Here is a 16,783-nt window from a genome sequence, read left to right as displayed (position 1 = left end):
TCAGCAAGCCGGCAAACAGTACAGACAAGGATAAAGCGAAAACGAAGTCAGAATACAAAGCCAAGGTCAAGTACGGAGAAACACAACTGAATACAACAAGCACTAAAGGGAACTGTAGCAGAAACCACGATAGGGCAAGGAACTAAGGGAAAAGGGTAAGTATAAGTAGCCTTCAAACTAACGTGATTGGCTCCTGTCACTTCCACTCCCCCAACAGGTAAGTGTATGGGGTGATTGGCGTGACAGGAGCCAATGGGAGCCTTTTTGCAATTTAGGCTCCCACTGTCTCTTTAAGAGCGCGCCCGAGATTCGCGGCGCGCTCTTAGCTGCAGGCGGGACACGTGACCGCTTCTCGCGGTCACTGCCCGCCTTCCTGTTTGAGCAGTCGGATGAGCCGCGCGCGGCTCGTGCAGCCGCAGGACCGCGCGCGGCTTGAAGAGAGGACCGCGGCCGGCCCCCGGATAAGGTAAGTACCGCTACAGGTAGGTGTTAAGGGGGATTTGTATCATTATTTACTGTCTAGTGCATACAGATTGTGAAGATGAACCCTTTCACCACCAGAAACAAGTTGCGCACACACTTGGTGTAGAGTGCGTTTTTGACAACCAGTGTCATTGTAAAGCGCTGCGGAATTTGACGGTGCTCTATAAATATCATAATAATAATAATAATAATAATAATTGAAGATTATATTAGCTTTAGTGTACTAATAATCTTAATTTTAGTAATGACAGGAGGCGAATATTTGCATATATTTCTTTACTGAAAACTCCAGCAGCATAGAAACAGTAACAACCAATCAGAGAAAAGATATGCTGCCCATAAAAGGGTCTGTCTATGACATCATTTCCTCTTTCTTTGAGGCGAAAAAAAGGTAACAGTCAATACATAAAATATCAATACAGATTAACAATTCAACAATATATAACGATAAAGAACTTAGGTAGATCCATGATGTGACGGAGTGGAAGATGAGTCTTCGTCCCATAAAATGGATATTCACGCTGAAAGAAAAAGAAAAAGGTGAAAGGTTTCTGGCGTGGCAACGTGTCCGCATATCATAACCATTGTATAACTGAGCAATAATGTATAGTAAGATGCGAAACTTAAACCTAGGACATCAAAGTATTATACTTAAACATAGGGCATCAAAGTCGAACGTGAGAAGCATAACCACTAAATCAAAGGAAAAACTGATAATATATAATCCATATATAACAACGAACAATGCAAAAAACATATGCTAACATATACAGTAAGAACCTGCATGCTTACCTGAGCACTAGGACTTAAACCTGAAGAAAACTAAGTAATCTGGGGGGGAAAGAAAAAACCCTAGGGCGGGAAATATTCGCCTCCTGTCATTACTAAAATTAAGATTATTAGTACACTAAAGCTAATATAATCTTCAATTTTACCACATGACAGGAGGCTTCATATTTGCATTTTTAAAGCTTAGGCCTAACCAGTGTGAAGGAAGCATGCGAAACATGGCGGAAATAGAATGTCCGAAAAGTACTTTCCCTAGACCAGTCCGCGCAACGCATAATGTCGGTTAGGGAGGCGCCTGCCAAGAACGCTTGGGATGCCGCCGCCCCCCTAACTGAATGTGCTCCAAAACTAGATTCGATTCCCACCAGTTGTAGTAACCAGCGAACCCATCTGGCCAGGGTGGTCGTAGACACTGGACCGTGAGGCTTCACGTAGGAAATCAACAGTTGACCCGTCGGAAAGTGCCGAAGAGTGGCTGTGCTTTCTACGTATCTCCTAAGTGTCTTGACAACAAATAGTTTGGGATCCGATTCAAAGTATGGATAGGATACAGAGGACGTATCTGATTTAGTCCGTCTCGTAATGGAAAAAGTGACTCCCTCTGGAGTGAGAGAGAAACCGTCCACGTCAAAGGCTCTAATGTCAGACACCCGTCGGAAAGAGACAAGGCATAACAAAAGGGCCAGTTTTGCTGAGAGTTGTTTCAGAGGTAGAAACGGGTTGTCCGGCCAACCTCTCAGGAAGTCCAGCACTCTATTCACCTGCCAGAGGTTGGAATATTTGGGTGCTGGGGGTCTCGTCATTCTAGCGCCTCGCAGCAGTCGACATACCAGTGCGTCTTGACCCACCGGTCTGCCTTGTACTGGGATGTGTGCCGCTGAAATGGCCGATCTGATCACGTTAAGGGATCTGAATGATCTACCAGTCGAGAAGAGATGGGCAAGGTAGTTGAGTATCAGCGGGATAGGGGCAGTAAAGGGATCGGAATCCCTTTCCACGCACCAATCACTCCAGGCTGACCATGCAGAAATGTAACATCTCCTGGTGCCCGGGGCCCACGAATCCCAAAGGAGGTCTTTAGTAGACTGCGATAGGCCGTGGACTGACCAGGAACCCCTGAAATCGTCCAAGCCACTAGTTCCAGTTGGCCTTCCAGGACGAGGGGGTGAGGTTCCCCTCGAGGTCCCGACAGAAGGAGTGGGAAAGTCGGGAGACGAACAGGAGTGTTGTGGGACATCTCCAGGAGGTCCGGGAACCACGGTTGACTCTGCCAGAGGGGCGTTATGAGTAGGATCGGAGTCCTGTGGGTGCGTAAATACCGTAGCACTCGTGGGATCATCGAGAATGGAGGGAAAGCGTAGGCTCCGTGTGAGGGCCAGTCTTGCAGGAAAGCGTCCGCCGCTTCGCTCATCGGATCCGGAAGCCAGCTGTAGTACCTCCGTAGTTGGTGGTTGGTCCTCTAGGCGAACAGATCTATTGATAGCGGACCCATCCGTTGTCGCAGTGTCTGAAATATCTCTCTGTTGAGCGTCCAATCGCTGGTGTCTCTCCAGTGCCGGGAGAACCAGTCCGCCGTCAGGTTGGAAACCCCTGGGAGATATTCCGCCTGTAACGTGATGTTCCTCTGCATGCAGAAGCTGTAAATGTCCTTCGTAGCTTCGGTCAGGTCTTTGGACCTCGCTCCGCCCAGGCGGTTGATGTATTGTACCGCCGAAATGTTGTCCATGCGGAGCAGGATACAGCAGTTCGACTTGTCTTCGGCCAGGCTGCGTATGGCGAAGGAACCCGCAATCAACCAGGCAGTTGATGTGAAGACCGGTTTCCTCTCCTTGCCAGGGGCCCCCCGTGGAGGCCTCTGAGCAGTTGGCGCCCCATCCCCATAAACTGGCGTCCGATTCCACAATGAAGTCCGGGGAGGAGCCGAAGATCGCCTTGCCGTTCCAGGCTTGTATGTGTAGCAACCACCATCGCAGTTCTGATCTCACCTCCCGAGTGAGTGGGATCCAGTGGTCGTAGGAATGTCCGGCGCGCAGGTATCCCGCTTTCAGCCGTTCCTACAATCCGGGCGAGCATCCTGAGCGGTATTGAGTCCATCTTCAAGACTCGCCTGATTTCCTTCCTTATTGAGGCAATCTTTTTCGAGGGGAGGCGTAGTACGCATTCCCTCGAATCGATGTCGAAGCCCAGGAATTGTACTGACTGGGATGGAGTGAGAGACGATTTTTGCATGTTCACCACGAATCCCAGGGACTCTAGTAAGTGAACTACAAAGTTCGTCTGCGATCGTAGCCTGGACGCGGATTCGCAGAAAATCAGCAAATCGTCCAAGTATACGAGACAGCGTACGCCTCTTGTACGGATGTGAGCCATCACCGGTCTCAATAGCTTCGTGAATCACCACGGAGCCAAGCAGAGGCCGAATGGCAGGCAAGTAAATTGGCATACCCGTCCTCTCCATCTGAAGCGGAGAAACTGACGGTAACTTTTGTCCACGGGGACCGTGAGATACGCGTCTTTGAGGTCCAGGCGCGTAAACCAGTCGTTCTTGACGAGAAGGTCTTGTAGAAGATGGATGCCTTCCATCTTGAAGTGTCTGTAGGCCACAAAGGCGTTTAGCTGTCGGAGGTTGATAACCGGCCGATACTCGCCTGTCTTCTTCTTTACCAAGAAGATATTGCTTATAAAGCCTCCCCCATCTGGCGCGTATTGAATCGCGCCCTTCTCGAAGAGCGAGTGGATCTCTTCGTCCACCAGTCGGTTTTGTTCTGCCGACATGTGTATCGGGAGGGGGAGAGCGGTTTGGACAGGCTGCGCGGTAAAGTCTATTACGAAACCGCGCACCGTCTGGAGAACCCAGGCGTCTTTGGTGATCCGTTCCCAGTTCTGGAAAAAAGAAGACAGGTTGCCTGCAATAAACTTTGGGACATTTGTTCGTATGGAGGGACTCACCATTATTGAAGTGGCCGCGTCCGCGGCTCCTGAAACCTCTGGACCTTCCTGCGCCTCGAAACGTAGAAGGCTTTTGTGAGGAGGACGGGAAGAAGGTTGACGTCTGTGGGAACGCCCTGGAACCTGAGGTCCAAAATCGGCTGGCGGCACGGTTCCGCTGTCGGCCAGCCCTTCCAAAAACACCTCTTGCGGGAGGAGCGTGGAACACTTGTCTGAGGGAGGTCTGGGCCTTGTTTAAGGTCGTGAATAAGTTCACATGCCGTTTTAGCTCAGAAATGAAGGCATCGCCAAATAGTAGACCCTTGGCTTTAGGTCCGAATTCCTTGGCTCCCAGTTCCAGGAGCTTGCTGTCTATTCTGATCAGTGCCGATCTGCGTCTCTCGACGCAAAGCGCTGCGTTGGCGTTGCTCAGCAGACATATTGCGCGTTGGGCCCATTCGCTTATGATATGAGGGTCCAGTTGCGATTCTTGGTTGAGGGCCATGTCAGCGTGATACAGCATCTTAGCTATGGGACCCAGCAGATCCAGCACTTTGTCTTGTGCCGCCTTTATGCCCTTTTCAACCCCTTTGCGCGGGTCTCTGCCCGAGCGTGACATAAAGGCTACCATAGTGTCATCAAATTCTGGCGTTAGTGCCACCTTGTCGGGGATCAGGGGCCTGGGGCATTCGGCCCGGAGGCGCGTCCGTACCTCCTTTTCCAACGGCTTACGCAGCCAGTAATGTATAAATTTTGCCAGATGTTCTGGCAGTGTCCACTCCGAGGAGCGAGGGTGTCGGATGGTGCGTGGGTCAAACAACGGCATCCCCTGTTCGTCCATAAAGACGCCATCTCCGGACGGACCGGCGGTGTGGCTGTCATCGACCTCTTTGTCCAAGAAGGTCTCCTTGACATAAGTCGAAGAAGTGGGTGGCAGGTCCTGCCATTCCTCGTCATCCGAGGGTGAAACGTCCCGTTGCCATTCATCCACCACATTCAGGCGGTGTGGGTCGTAGGCATCGTCCTCGTCCGAGGACAGGGGTGCGAAGGGTGCGGGTTGTTGGTCCGCGCTCTTGACTCGTTTGGCGGGCATCTTGCCCTTCGCCTTGGCAGAGGGGGGGCTCAAAAGCTTTCTGGGTCTCTTGGCCTTGGACACCTCAGAGCCCGACGCCTCCATGCGTTCTGGAGGGCTAGTGTCACCATGGCTGTGGGGGAGGGCTCGCAAGAGGGCCTTTTCCACAGAAGCCGCTACGGCGGCATTGATCATGGCCTGAAAGTCTGTGCTTTGTGTATCCTCCATGATCAGATGTATCGTTAGACCTGTGGGGCGAGAACAAGGTTCAGTGGGGAGAACCGTGATGGTTTATCGTATGCAAATATAGACAATATTAGTTGGGTCTCGCTACGACCGGGGTTACCGGCGTAGGGATTGCATGTATAGAAGGCTTTTATGCACGTAATCTTATCCAAAGGGCTAAGTTTTTTAGAATTAGGTGCGCCCTCGTGCATATTCTCGGGGTTCACCCCGGGTGGTGTGCCGTGGAAACCAGAGGACACCCACATCAACCAAAAACATGGGCCGTATCCCCCTGCATGCGTAACTGGGGGGTCACCCCAGGTGGTGTGCCATGAAAAAATACCCAGAGGACACCCACATAGATTTCACCCTTGGGTGTAGTATAGAGGTATGACCCTGTAAAGGGTAACCATATAGAATACCCTGGATGGGTAAAGTAATCACACACAATCCCCTGAGGGAGGGAGTATAGGGATATGTCCCTTTAAATTGCTGTATAATATCCAGCGATAACATGTATCATATAAGCCTTCAAATACCAGTGTAAATATATACATATATGCATGCACTCTTCTTTGCCTCACTGAGGCAGATATACATAAACCTGTTAGACTTCATGCAGCCTTAGGGGCAGACTGCCCGAAAAAATATCGTTTTCCCCTGCACCTTGTAGAACGTAGGTGGTAGGGGAGAGAGCGGGGAGTCACCCTGAGGGTGATCCCCGGTATCGTGGCGGCGGTCTGGTGAATACCGAGCCGCCGTGAAGTACAGTAGACGGCCGCCGCGGATCTCGCGAGAACCGCGAGATCCAAGATGGCCGCCGGCCGCGTGGAGAGAAAAATCCCGATCGCGGCCACTAATAACCCGCGGAACGCGGCAAACAAAGAGACAGGAATAAAGTGCAGACCCCGGCTACCCTCAACCCGTCCCCACCAACCCCTGTGAGAGAGCAGACAGGTCCGCGCGGCGAGCGAGGCACGGGAAGCCACGCCGCCCGCGGATCGTCTGAAAGCAGTAAAAATAAAGCACAGTGTGCAGGGGCAGTAGAGAGGGGAAGAAAAACGGGTACAGGTAGACAGGGTGAAGGAATGAAATAATTACAAACAGTACAAATAACAGAAAATGAAAATCAAATGAGATGTAGTACACCATACAGAATAACAGTAGATAATTGATATGAAGTACCAGGTAAAAAATACTCTGACCTGTTGATGGCTGGAGCAGCAAAGAAAGAGGAAATGATGTCATAGACAGACCCTTTTATGGGCAGCATATCTTTTCTCTGATTGGTTGTTACTGTTTCTATGCTGCTGGAGTTTTCAGTAAAGAAAGATATGCAAATATGAAGCCTCCTGTCATGTGGTAAAATTGCTGTTGTACCCCCTCGAACAGGCAGGGAGATCAAAAGATCACCCCACATGGCCCTTTAAAAATTACCCCTTTGTGGTCCATGCTTCATTGCAGTTCTATTGCTCTGAACAAGAAAAAGAGCACAGGTACCAGGATTTCTACCCTCTAAATTCCTCACAGAGTACAGGACTAGAAGGCCTACAGATGCACTAGGAGCCCACAAAATCACCAGGAAATACACCAGACCACCAGGGAATGTAATATTGCCCCTTCCTGTGCACCCTGTCATACTGACCCATTAACTCTGAAACACTCACCAACTACCCAACTCTCTCATTCACCCCCCAAACCATGTCACACTTACCCTCACAACCTGTCATACTAACCACTTACCATGTCACACTCACGCCCCTACTCACCCTAGTCTAGTCACCTCTTGAAATTTATAATCATCATACACAGTCACCTCTCACACATTAAACACAACCTCACTATAAGCACAACACACTAAGACCACTAGCAGTTCCCTTTACACTAAATACAATGGACTTAACTACCAAGAACACACATGCTCCCAGACACAGAGACACATATACAAGGATTCTTAGGGACATACGCAGGCACACAATGCCAGAGACACAGATACACTCAGCTCTCAGCCGCCCATACAGCTAAAATCCTCCCTCAGACACAAAACTCTTTAACTACACACATTTTCACACAACACTGAAAGAAACAGAGCCGAGGGCTCTAGGGGGCCCAAATCTTGCACTCTGCCTAGGGCCCTGGGCAACCTTAATACAGCTCTTCTCCAGGCTCCAGATTGGTCGGTATATATGTATATATATATATATATATATCTTACATGTAACAGGATGGTTGGTATGTACATGAATCAGTCTGAATCATTATATTATAAATTACATAGTTCTAATATTAAAAATTGTGATATTATTTTTCACACTCAGTAAAAGTGAGCATGCTATTAGAAGTAATGGCTATAGGAAAATATGTAAAGAAATATTTCTAACATTTTGCAAACAGAATTTAGTAAACTGTGTGAGAGTTGTATTCCTATGGCTTTAAAACTTGTAATGGAATTAACAAAGCTAAGAGAACCAGACTTCTGATAAAAATATCTTAAAATTGTATAGCTATGGGTAAAAAAAGGAAATTGTTCACATATAAGATACTTTACTTTTTTTGCTGAAAAATGAATGAATTTGTGATTTCAGTGCGGCATGAGCTGAAATAACAAGAGGAAAATATCACCAGTCAGCTTATCACAAAATGCTAAGCAATGTATTTGTTAGAACATAGTTTTCAAAACTCCCAGGAGCTCATTGAAAGATATAACTGATGTGCTTCATGGGGACTGCCATGACCAACAAGAGCATGCTGATGTGAAAAAGTAATGTATGGTAGGCTATATGTGTAGCAGAATAGATGAAGTCATTATTGTCTGCAGTTACAGACTATGACTATAATTAAAGAAATGCTTTATTTATTTTGTTGTTTTTTTTTTTCCATAGATTTTTCAGGAATATAAATACAATTACAAAGTATAGGGGGAGATGGAAAAATGTGAAATATAAATAGATTGATAACCTTTGCAAAAGAAAAATATAAAGTATTAATAGATTGATAACCTTTGCAAAGCTTTAACATGTAAGCAAATGTATTCAATAACACAATACAGTATACAATTTACAATCAGCATCACATAAAATACACTGATCAGCCACAACAGTAAAACCACCTGCCTAATGTCATGTAGGTCCTGCCAAAACAGCTATGATGGGTCATGGCATTGTGTCATGTGGTATCTTGCACCAAGACATTAGCAGCAGATCCTTTAACTCCTGCAATTTGTGAGATCTAGGGAATTTGGAGGCCAAGGCAACACCTTGAACTTTTTATCATGTTCCTCAGACCATTCCTGAACAATTTTTGCCGTGTGGCAGGGTGTATTGTCCTGCTGAAAGAGGCCTCTGTTATCAGGGAACACCATTGCCTTGAAGGGGTGTACGCGCAATAATCTCTTGGTAGGTGGTACATGTCAAATTAACATTTACATGAATGCCAGGACTCAAGGATTCACCAGTAGAACAGTATCCAGAGTATAACACTGCCTCTGCTGACCTGCCTTTTTCCTACAGTGCATCGTGCTGCCTTCTCTTCCCTACTTAAACGGCACACATGCACCCAGCTATCCATTGCTCCATGGTCTGGTCCTGATGATTAAAGCCCCCATGAAAGCAATTTCAGCAGTGGACAGTGGGCACTCTGACTGGTCTGCGCTATGCAGCCTCATACGTGGCAAACTGTGATGCACCGTACGTTATGACACCTTTCTATCTATTATGGCCAGCATTACGTTTTTCGTCAATTGGAGCTACAGTAGCTCTTCTGTTTGATCAGACCAGACAGGCTAGCCTTCACTTCCCATGTGTATAAATTAGCCTTGGGCACCCATGACCCTTAAGCCAGTTCACTGGTTGTTCTTCCTTGCACCACTTCTGGTAGGTACTAACCACTTGCACACAAGACTTGTCATTTTGGAGAACCTAGTAATCTAGCATCACTATTTGTCCCTTGTCAAAGCCATGCAGAGATTTCCATTTGCCCATTTTCTCTGCTTCTAACACATGAAATTCAAAAACTGACTATTCAATGGCTGCCTAATATAGCCCACTCCTTGACAAGTTCCATTATAATAATATAATCAATGTTATTCACTTTACCTGTCAGTCATTTTAATATTGTTGCTGATCAGTGTATGGCTAAAAGAGTAGGTCGTTAATTATGTGATGAGTGGTTTTGCATAACATCAGTCTGTAACTCTTAATATGAGATAGAGTCCTCCAGTTCAGTCAGGAAATTGATCTCCCCCCTCATGTGTCAGCTTTGTTTAATGATGGAGTTCAATTTCCAAATGAGTGAAATTAATGAATTTATACTTAAACTTGTCTTTTTCCATATGTTTCCATATATTATTATTTCCATATATTTTTTCGTTTTCATTTAAAGCACTTTAGATTCCATGTTTTTCTAATTGCAATGCCACCAGTTAAGTTTTAATAATCATTTAACATTTAAACAGTTGCAGGTACTGCTTGGCAAAGATATAATATGTCAAACATCACTAGGCTTTTCTTAAACATTGTACAGAATAAACTCAATAATACCCCCAATTGTCTAAATATATACTAATTGTCACGATCTATATAAGAACAGTGTAGTATTCCAAATAAAATATGGAAAAGGAAATTCAAAAGGCAATCTTGATATAAATTTAAAAGACACAAAACAACTTAACAAATATAAATCTTAAGTCTTTGTAGAAATGGATGAGTAAATATATTTAGAATTTTGTAATTAGCCCTTTAAATTCCTTCTGCATTCAGATAATCCCAATTAGCAGCCTATTCCACAGTGCAGATCCCGGTATATGGAAAAAAATAAACAATGAAAGTGTGTTAAAAAGTATCTATCTCCCTTGATTACAAGCAAAGATGTAGTACTTTAAAATAAACACTTTATTTAAAACATATTGCATAAAAAGTATCATTAATATACTTTAAAATTTAGCAGTCCGTGTCTCTATTCATTGACATGTGCATAGTAAAATATTGGACAAATTGCAGACCTCAAGCGAGTTGCTCGGCATCCTAAATATTGTATCGAGTTCCTTCTGTACCAGGTTTAGATCAGGATTTTGCATGGACTGGATGATGGTGATAGGAGTCAAGTCCTCTCCAAACGCGTTTCTCTGCTTCAGCGGCTTTCTCAATAGATGTGGATCGGCTTGTCTATCGTTCATATTTAAAGGCTATTCAGTTTGGTTGATGGCACATTTTTACTAACCTATTTAAACATTATAAATGCATTACTTACCATTACACAATGTATTTGTATAGCGGCACATAAACATAATTGTGCAAAATGCTAAATATATATACAATTTTAAAAATGATATTTGCTCCATATTGGTTGTCATAGTTACTCCCGCTTGAAGCAATTTTTGAATCTGACTGTCCAGACAATACTTAAATTCCACTATATGGCTGAGGTAAGGGTTACTGCAGTACCCATAGAAAATCAAAATATTGTGCTGCTGACACCTCCCTCTGCAGCTCCAAGCAGGGTAAAATAATCCACAAAAATAGAAAAAATTAGGACAGCGCAAACAATTGCAAATGTGCACACCGAATGCTACAAAAAGATTTATTTTTAAGGACATAAGGTACAAACGTTTCGGGTTATCCCCTTTATCAATGCATGTAAGGACATGCATTGATAAAGGGGATAACCTGAAACATTTATACTTAAATTCCAAGATAGGAAAATTAAAAAGTTGAATAGTACTTATAAGCAGGATTACAGAAAATAAGAAAAGACAGGACAAGTATACAGATTTAAATACTTCTAAAAATGTTCTATAGGAATTTAGCAAAGATTGTCTTTTCTTAAAGGGGCCATGTTCATAAAGAGGAATTTATGGAAATATAAGATAGTCCTAAAACAAAGTAAACTAAAAGTATAAAATAATAAATTAGGACAGGTATACAACTTTCTGCGCTGCTGAAATTGACAGCGGGTAAATTCCTTAACCCCTTAAGGACCAAACTTCTGGAATAAAAGGGAATCATGACATGTCACACATGTCATGTGTCCATAAGGGGTTAAAGGGGCCCTATCTATAAAGACATTTTTTACAATATTTTTCCATAAACTTTCCAATTAGGGTGGAAATTGGTTTCATAGCTTTTTAAATAGCATGGAGACAGCTAAGGGATGATGGTACTCGTGGTTATCATGATTTATTGGTCTCATCTTTATAAGTATCTCTTCTTTTTGTCGTATTTTTGCTATGCTCATAAGGATAACCAGATGATTAGCCTATGATATGGCATAATTCAAATTTCGTGTTTAATGCTTAGGGATACATGGAATCTAAAGTATATATCTATTTTATTTCTGCCATTCCCAATTGCTTGTTATGATCTCCTCCTCTCCAATTCTTTTTTATTTTTCATATGGCTTTAAAACTTAAAAGGCTCACGTCTGATTCACGATGTTCTTTAAAGTGAGCTAATACCGAATGTTGCATGTATTTCTTTTTTATATTCAACATGTGTTCTCTCACTCTCACGTATAGTTGCCTATTAGTTCTACCTACGTACTGGAGTTCACATGGGCACTCCAGTACGTAAATCACATTCGTACTTTGGCATGTCAGAAAATTCTTGATCTTAAATATTTCTTCAGAGTTCTTTGAGGTTATCTCATTAATCCCTTGTGTTGACTTTCTTTTACTTGTTGTACAAGCAATGCAATTGTGACAGAAGAAATCTTTCTTTTGAGTCTTAGTGTTTTCTTTTTTTGGTCTAAGATGATTGCTTGTTAGTTTCCTCTTAATATTTTGTGCTCCCCTGAAAATGATTCTCGGTTTTTAAGGTAAGCTACTGGCAAGTGCTCTATATTTTTTTTAGCAAGTGCCAGTGTTTCCTAATGACTCTTTTAAGTTGCACGTTTTCTTTGTAGTAGTCAAGGATAATAGGTGGAAACTTGTTTTCTGAACTAGTTCTTTCTATTTTTGCCTTTTTCTTCAGGAGGTCAGATCTTTCTAAGAGACTTTCTGTAGGGCATTTTGTATCTCTGAGGGTTCATCATTTTTTTGCCAGGCATTTATCTTTCATAGTTCTTGCCTGCTCCATATATACTTGATAGTCTGTACAGTTGCGTTGTAGGGAACATTTTTAAGCTATGTTGGTAAATGGCAGCTTTCTTTTAAGATAAAGCTGTTCACTTCTATATCCTTAAAGTGCGTCTTCGTCTTAACTGTATCAGAATTTATGTATATGGTGAGGTCCAAGAATTCTACTGATGTTTTGCTGTAGATTGTATTTAATTTAATTCCCCAAATGTTCCCATTTGCATAGTCTAAAAATGACTGTAGGTCTACTACATTCCCTTCCCATATAAAAAATACATCATCTAAATATCTCCTATAGTGATGGATATTTTTGCTCCAAGGGTGTATATTCCAAATATGATGTTTTTCCCAATCACCCATGAACAAATTGGCAAAGCCTGGGTCAAATTTTGTCCCCATTGTTGTGCCTTTTTTTCTTAGGTAAAATTGACTTTCAGAAAATAGTTTTTCTTGAGTATAAAAGAGATGCCTTCAATTATAAATGTAATCTGGGAGTCTTCCAATTCTCCAACCTTTTTAAGTGCAGTTATCACAGAATTACAACCTTGTTCGTGATCTATAATGGGTTATAATGAGGTTACATCTGTAGATACTAAGATAAAGTTCTCCTGCCATACTACAGAGGCCAGTTCCTGAATCATCTGTGTAGTATCTTGTAGCTGTGATTCAACATTAGACACATATGGTTGTAGGAATGTGTCAATATATTGTGACAGATTAGAAGTAATAGAGTTAATTCCTGAAATTATGGGTCTCCTAGGTGGTGTTCTTAAGTCCTTGTGGATGTTTTGGGAAAAGTGAAGTTTAAAAATCAGAATTCCGATTCTTTTAGAGTCCCTGTGTCTGTAGCCTTTAGGTGCATTTTTTTCAAGTGTCATCTGTATTTCTCTAAGGTGATCTTCATATAGCATTTCATAGGTTCCTGGATCTTTCAGTAGTCTGAAAGCCTCTTCTAGATAGTACTCCCTGGACATTATCACAATTCTTCCCCCCTTTTCTGTCACTATTGTTGGCTAAATCTTTTAATGCCTCCATTTCATTCTTAGTTAAGTTATTTCTTGAGTACTGGTTCTTCTTCATTTTTCTTATATCATCAATTACCATTTCTTCAAAGATCTCCAGTTCTTCAAAGATGTGCACACTCACAGAAAAAAAGCCACTCTGAACCAATCAACATCTCCTCATAGTGATGCATTGACTCAATCCATCTCTATAGGGAAAGTTCAGTACCTCCATGCAGTGCTTGGAGATGCTGAACGTCAGTGCTGCACATTGTTGAGGTGTCCCTAGGTGCAGTGTTTACATTAAAGAGCGTGCAGAGACAGGCTATAGACACCAAAACAACTGACTATAGTGCCCCTTTAAATCAGAAAGTCACTTTGAATTAACATTGAAATCTCACTTTTGAGAATAATCCTGTATGTGGTTTTGCATAGTGTCATCATTTATTTCTATATTAATATTTTGTCTTCAATGTGAAAACCAGATGCAATGGACTCACAGTCAACCACCTGTATTTCGAAAAATTATTTACTTGAAGAGTTAGTGCCTGCTCCAACTATTACTGCATAAGGTTAGGCTTCTCCAGAAGATCAATGTTAATGGACGTCGTTCCAGATTGGCTAATCCTCTTGAGAACCAAGCGGAAAATCAAGTGATGCGGTGGCATTTCTGATCACTGGTAAATGTCTCTTGTAGCTTGATGTGCTTTAATTTAATGCGTGTTGAAATCTGCCATCTATCCTAAAAGACTACCAGGAGCAAATTTAGAATAAACTTGCTGGACCACTGATATGTTATATCTACCACAGACAATATCAGAAGAACCGATAAGAACTCAGAATGTGTACTTTGCCTTACTCTGACTTCCCATATTTTTTTCTTTAAGTGCTAATAGTTCCTAGGTGAGCCTACTAAAGTAGTATATTTCATGCACTGGTATTTGAATTATTTACAGTTCCTGCATGCAATGCAAAAAGAATGACAGTGTTTATTTCTCTCAACGGGGTGAAGACCAGTGGGAAGGTAATTGGTGCTTATTTAATTTAATTAGAATAAATTTTGCTCAGGTTTGCTTAAAAGGGGTTAATGAAGCGCCACTAGGCTGTGAGGCACATGAGTGTTTAACACGTTCGATTAGCTGTCTGAGGGATGCTCGCCAGATGGGAAGCTAATGGACCAGAAAACATTTATTTTCTTAAAAGTAAAAATAAAACAAAAGGAATCAGGTATTTTAACTGACGTGTACTAATATTACTATGTAAAAAATGAATGTTAAATGTTTTTTGGGATTAGTAGCTCATATATTTTCTGTGTAATTCCATTTATATATGTAGATATTAATTGCAAAGAAAGATTAAGTGCATAGTGACACATTTTTAGATTGCTTGTTTTGCACTTAAGGACACAAGCACGTTTGGCATTTATTGTGTTTGTGTTCAACCACAATTTTCTTATTTTTCATTTATTGCACCAACACATATTATATACCGTATATACTCGAGTATAAGTCAACCCGAATATAAGTCGAGTTTTTTTTTTTTTACCCAAAAAACTGGGAAAACTTATTGACTTGAGTATAAGACTAGGGTGGGAAATGCAGCAGCTACTGGTAAATTTCTAAATAAAATTATATCCCCAGAAATTATGTTAATTGAATATTTATTTACAGTGTGTGTATATAATGAATGCAGTGTGTGTGTGTGTGTGTGTGTATAATGCAGTGTGTTTGTATGGATGCGGTGTGTGTGTGTGTGTGTGTATGAGTGCAGTGTGTGTATGAGTGCAGTGTGTGTATGAATGCAGTGTGTGTGTATGAATGCAGTGTGTGTGTGTGTATTAGTGCAGTGTGTGTGTGTATAAATGCAGTGTGTGTGTGTGATGCAGAGTGTGTTTGTGTGTGTGATGCAGAGCCTTGGTGGGGGGTGGGCATTTTTATTATCTTTTTTAAATTATTATTATTATTTTAATATAATTTTTTATATATTATATTTGAATTTTATATTATTATTATTTTGTAATATTATTAATATATTATTTTTAATTTATTATTTAAATTGTTATTTATATTTTTTCGTCCCCTCTCCCTGCTTGTTTGCTGGCCAGGGAGGGGGTGCTCATTCCCTGGTGGTCCAGTGGATGGGCTGTGTAGGAGGGGGCTGACAGAGAGCTGTTACCTACCTTTCCTGCAGCTCCTGTCAGCTCCCTTCTCTCACCTCCGGTCCGGTCAGCTCCCCTGTCAGCAAGTCTCGCGGTTTAAGTGCCGAGCGGAGCGTTGCCATGGTAACCCGTGGCAACGCTCTGACCCCGCGGCTCTCGCAAGACTTGCAGTGGGGAGCTGACCGGACCGGAGGAGAGAGAAGGGAGCTGACAGGAGCTGCAGGAAAGGTAAGTAACAGCTCTCTGCCAGCCCCCAACAGGACCACCAGGCTTGTAATGAGCCCGGCGGTCCTGGTCTGTATTATGGCAATGTAAGTTGCCATAATACAGACATTGACTTGAGTATAAGACGAGTGGGGGGTTTTCAGCCCAAAAATGTGCTGAAAAACTCTTATACTCGAGTATATACGGTACCATTTTTAAAGCACAAAGGGGTTTTAAAGGCAAAAAATGCTAAATAACATGTTTTTACAATATTGACAATAAATGTTTTTTCATGTCTTATGTTTTGTGGACCCAGGACATACTTGAGAATGACAGCAATCTTAATGTATGCTTCCTGATCAGATATTTTATAAATAAATATTTTTTATCATTTTTGGAGGTTTTTAAACATTATTCATTGAAAATAAATGATTACAATGGAATAGAGTAAGCTCGCAGGCCTCTTGTCAAAAGACTTATCTTGTAGACATAAACATACATTGGCAGTACAACACATCACATATAAATTTCCAACATCTATTGTTGTTGAATACCGTATTGGTATTCGGTACCTGAGGTTAATGCTTGTAGGGCCAAAGATAGACGCCTGGACGGATATAAAAAGAGAGTGCCTTATTTCTTAAGGTGTGGTACCCCCTCAGAATATTGCCACCCATCTAACAACAAAAAATGTAGGAGTGGGCCCCTAATGTAAGATAGTTGGAATAAAATAGATATAGGGATAGAAGTAAGTAAGAGGAAAGTATGGTTCCCGTCCGAGGAGCCCGAGACCCCCCACCGTGCCTCCCCCACTGCACTGAAGGCTACAGTACCTTACCGATCACCTGCCATGA

The sequence above is a fragment of the Pelobates fuscus genome, chromosome 10 (genome assembly GCF_036172605.1).
Source record: "Pelobates fuscus isolate aPelFus1 chromosome 10, aPelFus1.pri, whole genome shotgun sequence".
NCBI lineage: Eukaryota > Metazoa > Chordata > Amphibia > Anura > Pelobatidae > Pelobates > Pelobates fuscus.
This window is presented reverse-complemented; position numbering follows the sequence as displayed.